Below are 9,589 nucleotides of genomic sequence, written 5' to 3'. Positions count from 1 at the left end.
GGTCATGTTATATTTTCTGTGTCTGGAGGTTGAGCTTCTTGGTGGGTGCTCACATCAGCAAAGCCATCTGTGGGTGGGGAAGTGTGGTGCGCAGGAGGACCTGCGATGGGCCTTGAGTGTGCACAAAGAATCCACTCTGATACTCATGTCCTCCCAGCAAGATACTCAGGGTAGACTCTGCCCCCATTTTAGAGGTGCAGAAACTGTGGCATCGACAGATTGCCTGATTTGCCTCCAGTCACACAGCCCAGCGGCCAGGAGAGCAATCTGGGTCTTCTGTGCCTCCAGCCAGGGGTTTCTGTGTGTTATTTTCTAAACTCTTTCCCCACCTTGATGATAGCTGTCTTTGCTGGGCATGTGACACCTCACCCCCAAGGCCTCTCTCTCTTCCCTCCACCCTACCCTTTTTTTCCCTGAGATGTATGGCTTATTCCCAATTGCTCTGAGGAGTGCGAGGGGCAAAAATCACACCCACTAAGTGGACTTGGGGCATTGACAAAGGAACTCCCTTGGCTTTCCAGAGGCTACTATGAGAGTGGGGCATGGCTTAGCCAGAGACTACAGGATGGAATCACTTGCAAACCCCTAATAAATCTGCAGGCCCAGCTGTTCCTCATCTGATGATCCTGAAGGGAAAGTGTGAAATAGTAGAGATGCTGATGGGCCTGGGGGCCCCTTCAAAGGTAACCCGGTTTTCCCAAGGATCCCAGAGCAGGAGTGGGAAGTGTCCAGGAAGGTATGAAGGGTGTTTGTTAGAGCTGGGAGGCCTGGGCCCCCACAGGCCACGTACACATATGGCGCGTGCCCGGAACACCCCTGGCCTGAAAGTTCTGGAAGGGTGATCAAGTCCTCGTCTCCTGGGGTGCAAGAGCAGGGCTGGGGCTTAGTAGACCCCCACTGGAATCCCAGCTCCACATTTTACAGGCAGTGTGGGCCTGAGTGAGATATTTAACCTCTCTGAACTTTATTTTTGTCACTTATAAAGTAAGGATAATAATCCTCCCTTCGGGATTGCTGGAAGGATTAAATGTGCTAATGTATGTAAAGCTACTGCACGTGATGGGTGCTCACTCAGTGTTCTCCCCCTTTCCCTTTCCCTATTTTTCCTTATTCCCCTGCCTCAGGGAATCAAAAAGAGGCTGGGCCATGCTCACCCCTGAGACCAAGTCCAGGGAACAGGATTGTGCTCCCCCCACCCCCTTACTCCCACCCCTTCTCCCCCCCTCCCCCAGCTCTTACAGCTAGAGCTGGATTCCCACTGCCCTGTCTCTCCAGACCTGAGCCCTGCAAGGAGACAGCCACAGGGGAGGAGGAGGCATGCAGGGTAGCTGCCCCCCTGACCTTAACCGTTCTCAGCAGGCAAGAGCTATAAATCAGGAGGGTCAAACCTTGCTTGAACTAAAGGTTTCCAGGGAATGAACCCTCAAGACGAAGGGCACCTTCACTGTAGGGCCCCTTTATTGGGTTCCGACTTCTCAATTTCCCCAAAGCATAGTTGTCAATCCTCCCAGCAGACAGGCCGGCCAGAAGCCCAGCCTTAGAGAGCAGGCCCAGACTGGCCTAGGTCCAGTGGGCCCAAGGGGATCTGCTGATGACTGGAGGGGAGGCTGCCGGTTTACTGAAAGGACACCAAGCCCTCGGATCATCCAGGGCTACTTGAATTCACAGGGACCAAGCCAGGAGTCTCTGCCAGGAGCCAGCATGTAACAGCCCTGCGTTTTCCAGGGCCCAACCCTGCCCTGGGCTGAAATCAGACAGCCCTGGACTCACAACCTTCACAAACTGGGGGACCCCAAGCAAGCGAAGAGGGTGTCATTGCCTATAAAACACTAACACTGACTTGAAGGGTTACGAAAATTGCTGACATCATCCTCGCTGCCTGCCCTGCGTATCCATCCCCTGATTTCTTTCCTACTTTTTCATCTCTTTGGTTTTTCTCCTTGCTTGTCTCTTGGACCATTTTTCATGTCTAAACCACTCCTAACGGGGCCTCCCTGGTGGAGCCAAGGGTTAAGTCTTAGCCCTATCAAGCTATCCTCAGCCACCACAGCACAAGTTTGATCCCCGACCAGGGAGCTGACCCACATGACCCAGCAGACCTCTGCTGTCTCTCCCTCTGCTCCCCTCAGCAGTGTACTTTCAACAGTCTGTCTGTTCTGCTCCCCACTCTGTCTCCGGTGAATACTCTCACCCCCAGCACCTCTGGCCTATACCCCAGTTCATGTATGAATAAATAAATTTTTAAAAATCATTTCTTGGGCCCTTCCTGGTGGTGCAGGAGGTTAAAACACAGCACTAAGAAGCTTAAGCCACTTCCACATGAGTTCAATTCCCGCCTGCACGGCAGACCCCTCCTGACCCACCCGCTGCTCCCCTCAGCAGTGTACCTCGTCCATCTGCCTGTTCTGCTCCCCACTCTGTCTCTGGTGAGTCCTCTCACCCTCCACATCTCTGGCCTGTACCCCAATTCTATATGAATAAATAAATAAATATTTTTAAAAAATCATTTCTTAAATAAATAAATCACTCCTAAATATGTTCTTCAATTCCTCAACTTGGTTGCTTTTTTCCTTCCACAAATCAAGCAGAAGAGAAGGGAAGGGGACAGTGTCCCATCTCAGACCACAGGGACCTTGCACCACAGCCTGGCAGGCAAGGGTCTCAGCCTGGGCTCCCAGCTTCAAAATAAATCCTTCTATGACTTTGGTTCCTCTGGTCATCTCTCTCTTCCTGAAGTCTTCTGCCTAGCCCCAAAAAGAGAGGCACCTCACAGCAGGTGAGATGGGAAGCAGAGGCAATAGCCTCCCAAAACAACCATCATGGGAGACACCAGCATGTAAACACTCTCTTCATCCTCAGAGTAATAGGTCAGCAAGTCAGGCCACCTGCCACTCCCAGCCCTAGAAGGAAGTCCTTCCTCAAATCTAACTTATGCCCTTCCTGCTGCAATTCCTGCTGACTCCCTTTTGGCCAGGTGGACAATGCTATCCTCATCATCCCTCCACTGGCACCTCCTCAATTCTGTTCAGCTCGGAGGCCAGGGGAAGTGAAAGCGAACTTTTAAGAGGATGTTTAAAGTTTGGCTTCTCATCACCACATCTCAGCTGAGTCCATAAAACCGCCTTATAAAGCCCACTGGCCAGCCAGCTGCCCTCAGCCTCCGGGGCCTCCCTGTTTTATGATTGGCCCCAGTTCAGACCAGCTGGATGTAGGAACTTGCTGGCTTTTATAAAGAGATGTTAACGAGAAGCATCTCTCCCCCTCTGTCTTATTTCCAGTCCCCGGCCCTTCTCTCATTCATGGCTTCTTTCTCCCATCAGCCACCCAATGCCGCTAGAGCCAGGTCCTGGTGTGGGCCTGGGTGGGGGTCATCCTACCTGGGAGGACTGGCCCTACACGACCTGGCACCTGGCAGCACCTGGCAGGAGCTGCGGTCGCTGGATCTCACGAAGCTGGCGGTGTTTGTAAACTGCTCAGTAATTGTGAAACAGTGTTGGAAAAACAAACAATTACAGAGCAGCCTGATAAAGCTGCCACGAGGTGTGCTCAGCGAGCCGAGCCGGGAAGCTCTGCTTGGGACCAGGGGAGTCTCCCAAAGGAGGTGCCTTCAAGCTGTTGCCTGAGGCTGCTTTAGCATCTTTCAAACCAGTGCCTGTGTGCGAGGTGGGGCTGGTGAAGGGGCAGGGGCCATATAAGCTCTCCCTTGCTAAGGACTGGGAGCAAGTGAGGGGGTAGTGGGAATAGGATCTTGGTCAAAGCCTACAGGAGCAGCCAGGTGCTCTGGGTTCAGTCTCAGGAGCCATGAAACAGAGACCGTGTTGGTGAGTTAAAAGAAAAATGTGACGTAATAATAGCTGGCACATGTATATAGTCTGTCATCATTTCTAGCTACTTACATATGCATGACCTCCTAGCCCCGTGAGGTAAGCAGGTAGGCATTCGAATCCCCATTCTGCAGATGAAGAAACTGAGTCTTTGAGACACATGATGCTGTGTGGCTGTACACAGCTAGCAAGTGGCCAATGCAGAGCAATGTACCCTCATGCAGGACTCTTGCTGCCAAGGCAGCTTGGGGGAAGAGTTGAGGGAGCTGTGAGGAGGACAGGCAGGGAGAGACCAAACTGATCCTTCTCAGCAGTGTCTACTGTGGTGTCTGCACTCGGCTCCCCTAGGCCTGCTGCCCCACACCTGGCAAGGGCTACAGGCAGGTGAAGGGATATAGACCAAGTCTCAGGTGGTTTGGGGAGGAAAAGGAGCCCCCTGGAAAAGAGTCACATTGGCAGGGACCTCTTGACAAAAGGAGGGATTTAGGGAAGGTACTGAAAGTCAGCCTTGAGGCCCCAGGGCAGTCACTGTCCCTCTAGGGAGGTGTTGGGGGACTGAACACCCCCTCCGGTGGACCAGTGCCCTTGCTCCCCCTCCACACACACACCCCACCTTGGTGAACTGCAAGGAGCCAGTCCAAGGCTCAGATTTGTAAGTGAAGCCCTAGGGACCAGGGAAGATCTGAGCCCCAGAAAAACACCTCTGTAGTTGGGTGCTTGGAATGGAGGGGGTGGAGGGAACAGGGACCACACACACACACACACACACACACACACACACATTCAGTTGTGAGCATTGCACTGTCCGGACACACACAGGGACCCAGGCAAGCAAGAGCCATGCCGAGACTTGCCCCACTAGGTTCCAGCACACTCCTGGCCTCTCGACTCCCACCCTAAACCCAGAAGCTACTCCAAGACCCTCTTATAGACACCCAGACACACACCGTCCACTCTCACTCCCACCCACACAAGCCCATTCATACTCACGCACAAGTATGAACAGTACCTATGATGACTTCCAGTTTTCAAACTGCTTATGCACAAAACAAGCACAACACCCCCAGATCCACAACCATATCCAAACTCACACACTCAGGCATATGAATATGTATGAAAATAATGTTTATGCACACAGCTCAGTGGACCTGAGATAAGGAGCCCAGGGAGTTCTGGAGGCTGAGCTGAAGGGCCCTGCAAAAGTCCTCCAGCCTGGATTCCCTCAAACTTGTCATTCTCTTCTCTGCCCCTCCACAATCACCTCTACCCGATAAGAGCTGACCTGATTGGGGCAGGGTCTCCATCTCTATCTCCAACCTCCCCTCACCTCCTATCTCCCAAAGTACCCATCAGGGACACACTAGGGGTCTGTTAATACTAACTCCTGCCACCAAGAGAAAACCTGGGGGCAGAAATTGTGGGGTTGAGGTTGACTGTCTGGACCCAGGGGCCCTTTGGTTGGGGGCTGGGGAGGAGATGGGGGTGCAACAAGAACAGAAACACTTCCACCAGGGCCTCCTTCCTTAGGACCAGCATGCCCAGGATTCACTCTGTAAAGCAGGGTGGGCTGGCGAAGGGAGGGGAAGTATAGCCAATGGAAAGAGGTAGCATCTCTTGCCCGCAGGCTCCATGTCTCTTCACACGTGTACACACATACACACACACACACTCTCTCACACACTCACATACACACACCTCCCCCACTGTAATTAGAATGGTCGCTCCAGCACCAGGGGAATGGCCATGATTTATGAATGGGAGTTGGTGTAGAGAGATTCCAGCACCATCTGCTTGGGAGCAAACAGGAAGAGCTTCAATGTGCTGCAGACCTGGGGGAGGGAGCCAGTTGGTGGAACAGGCTCATAAAAGCAGTTCCTAATGGCCACAGGTGCTCTCCAAACCCCCCTCCCCCAGTGCCCCCACCCGGCCCTCAGGGGAGATCCAGGGCCTCTGCCAGTGCCCTCCCCCAAAGCCATGGCACACATGCCCCTAGCCAAGGCCCGGAGGAGGAGGAAAGAGCCTGGAGCGCCCAGCAGATTGAGAGGCACAAATCCGTACAGCTCCTTACAACTGGGCATCAGTGTATCCATCTATAAAGTGGGAATGACAATAAGCTGCTGTAATGTATTAAACACTTCCCGAGTGCCTGATAAGAGAAATTGAAGGGGCCTCTTGACAGATAAGGGTACTGAGGCTGTGGAGGTTGAGGTTGCAACTATCTCAGGTTGGTGCTAGTGAGTTGCAGAGTTGCATCTTGAGCCTGGGTCAGCAGAGGTCACTGGTCAGAACCATTTTTTCCTTCACACAAATCCCCAACATCAGGAAGTTTGGAGGAATAAACATTCAAATACCTGGCAGAGGGTAGGTGTTCAATATGAGACCCTTCCCTTCTTTCTGGACCCCCAGCTCTGGAAACCAAGAGTCACAGACAGAGGAGAGAAAGAAAGAGATGGGGAGAGACTTGGTGATGAACCCTTGAGGCTTTGAATAGCAGCCTGGCCAGTCTTGGGAAGTGTGGTGCTAATCTAATGTCACCTGACTCCTTTGAACGACATACCTTGTTATTTTGCTTCATAGCGATTAGCTCTTGGCTGTAAGCAGGTTCATAATTTGTCTGACCATCAGATGTCCAGTCTGAGTCTGGACAGTCTTAGTCCCCATGTACTTCACAGTAGCTCCCCATAATGCATCTCAACTAGAAGTCAGATTCTGGACCGCCTGAGGTGTCTAAAAACCCAAAGCTCTGACCTCTATCCCACCTGAGTGTGGTAACAGGACCCCAGGTCTAACCTGGATCATCTGGAAGTTCTCTGGGTATTTTCCCTTCTTCCCAGGGACCCACCACTCTTAGATTTGCAAGCCACACTCTTCAGTGACTGGAATTACAAAGTCCCTCCACAAAGGTCATGAGTTATCTAGCCATGTGGCCCTGCAGAGGCCCTGCCTTCAAGAAGGACGTCTCATAGAAAACCCAGCTTTGAGAGTGGTGAAGACAAATTCGAATGAGGAAACCGAGAATCTCGCTATCACAGTAACTGCTACTGAGAAGGGGAAATCAGAAAGGAGGTGGCACCCCCTTGGCTGGGCCTAAAACTGAACAGGATTTTGATATGGGTGAAGGAGTGGGGGTGTTTCAGAGTGAGCTGCCTGATGCTGGTGGCCATCACACCTTCACTCACACCCCAATACTCAGCATCCTTTTGTATTAGTTGAATTTTTCATGTGGGAGTTGAGGGTAGGAAAGTTCTGTGTGCCCCAGGGGATGGGTAAGAGTCAGAAAAGGGCAACAGGCTGGTTCAGAGCCCTGGGTGTTCACTGCCCCAAGCTGGAGTCCTTGCACTGTACCCATAGTTCATTCCTCAGAACATGCTGGGTCCACCATATAGAAGGGCCACCATCCACCCAAGAGGTAAGGCCCCACTTTCTGCTCTCTAGAGACAGAAGCAAGTATTGGGCTTATGCATACTCAAGGGTTAAGTGGAGACTAAGATTCAACCAACAATGAAGGCCAAGAAGAGAATGATCCGCTGAGCCTACTGGGAGTGGCACTTGGCCAGGCTGGAGAGAGTCAGCATCTTCCCGCCTCCCTCTGCCTCTTTGGTCTGTTACACTTCCTCCCTCACTCTCAATCAGACCTTCAGGTTCCCACCATCCATTCTACCCTTTATCTGACCTGGATCATGCCACCGAGAGGCCACCCAACAATGGTAAGGACTTAGGTACCAGGCTATGGGCTTCCTTTACACCCTACCTACTGTCATCATCCTGGGCAACTTGAAAGTCCACATAGACATCCTAACACCCTCATTTCTTGCCTCCCTATCTCCCCATCTCCAGTGACCTCTCCCCTCTACCACCTACATATGACTTGGAATGTCGCCTATAAAATCTCAACCTCCAGTATCTCCCTCTTAGGCCACAACTTCTTTCCCTTCCTCCCATAAAACCTGACCTCCTTTCACAAAGATTTCTCCAGTTTCCCATTCTGTCTTGCTCATTCAACTACAGTCCGAGCACCGACTCTGGACAAGGCTCCGTGCCAGACTGTCAGCTCCTTCCTGGCTCTGCTTCCTCTCCATCGACCTGCCTGTGATTGGCCACATCATTCTTTCTCCCTGGCATCCTCAATTCCCACACCCCCTTACCCTGCCTTTGCCAGCCCTGGAGGACTCCAGTCATCTGTTTTCCCCATCACAATTCCCGGGCTACCAGAAGGCACAGGAAAATCACCCAAGCGTGCAAAGTGGTGCCACACTAGATTTATGGCTCCTGACGTCAGTCCTGCCCTCCAGGCCACTGGGCCCCTGGTGGTCAGCTCCTGTTCTCAACCTTTACCACCCTTTCAGGCTTCCAGCCTGCCCCTCCCTCACATGCAATTGACAGAGAAAAGAGAGATCCCCCAATTTCCCTCTACTCCTCCTCTCTACTTATGGCAGACCCACCCACCTATTTCCAGCGCACTGTTTTCACTCTGCAGACCACCCATCCTCATGACATTTCTTTCTCTCTTAGCTGCTGTGACATCATCACTCCCCTTGAGAGCATCTCTTCTTTTCTCCTAAGCTGTCTCTTTTCCTTGCTGCTTCTTTACCTCTCCCTCCATGTTTGGTTCCAGCGATCCAGCTATGATTTTCTCTGGTCTTGCCTTATGTACCCCAAATGTTCTCTCCTAAACCCCTGGTTTCTTGCCCCCATAACTCTGAAATCTGCTGCTCCAAGTTCAAGCTTGTTGGGTGTCCCTGTTCATCCTGTAGGCAAGACCAAAGCAGCAACTCCCCAAAGAGACTTTGTGGCTCATCCTTCAAACCCTCCACCCTCCTTCCTCAGCCTCTGGGTGTCCAGTTGGCCCTCTGGGTGTCCATTCATCTCCCCCAAGATAGAGATCTGGGAGTGGCCACAGCCCACTCACACCCAGGCACCACATGCTGTCTAGTCTGTCTCAGAAATGGTTCCCACGTCCAACTTGCCCCTTTCTTCATGTTTCTATTCCTTGTTAACCCAATCCTTAGCATCTGTTGCAATAGTTTTCAACTGGTCCCCCTCCTTCTATGCTCATTGCTCCCATCTTCCACTTGTGTTTGTGAGCTAAATGTCCTACAACGGCCCACAAAGACCCTCATATTCTGTAAATCCAGCCCCCCTCCTCCTTCCCTTCCTCCTTCTCTCCCTGCCATCCCCAACCCACCTGCACCGCACCCCCCACCCCACCCCACCCAAGAGGCAACTGCTCATAGCTTGTGTCTGTGCCGGTGTTGAGGCCTCTGTCTAAAGAGCCTGCCCTGCCTCCTCCTTGTCAGGAAATTTCATCCTCCAAGAGCTGATTCAGAGGTCACCTTCCTGCAACCCCAGCCCCTCAGGCAAAATTCACTCTTGCACTCTTCCCTACCCCTCATACTCAGATTCCCCAGTCCACAGTGTCTATTGGTCTAGTTTGGGGCCTTCATGAAACTGCCATGAATATTTTCACCTCTGAGGTGACTCCCAGAGGCCCACATGCTGAGCCAGGAAGCTGAAACAACTGGGTTCAAATCCCAGCTCCTTCCCCTGTGTGACATTGGGCGAGTCATTTTACTACTTAGTCACTTTACTGACTTGACAACTTAAATGTGCCAGGCTGCTTCCAAAGAGGTACTTGAGAACTTCTGCCCCATGTCTTCACCAACACTTGGCTTTATCAGGCTTTTTACATTTTTTGTTAATCTGGTGAGGATGTATTGGGTGGTTGGAAAAGTCATGGTGTATTCTTTCTGTTTTTCTTTTCTTTT

This window comes from Condylura cristata, unplaced genomic scaffold, assembly GCF_000260355.1.
Source record: "Condylura cristata isolate star-nosed mole 26May11 unplaced genomic scaffold, ConCri1.0 scaffold00003, whole genome shotgun sequence".
Taxonomy (NCBI): Eukaryota; Metazoa; Chordata; class Mammalia; order Eulipotyphla; family Talpidae; genus Condylura; species Condylura cristata.
Note: the sequence above shows the minus strand (reverse complement) of the source record.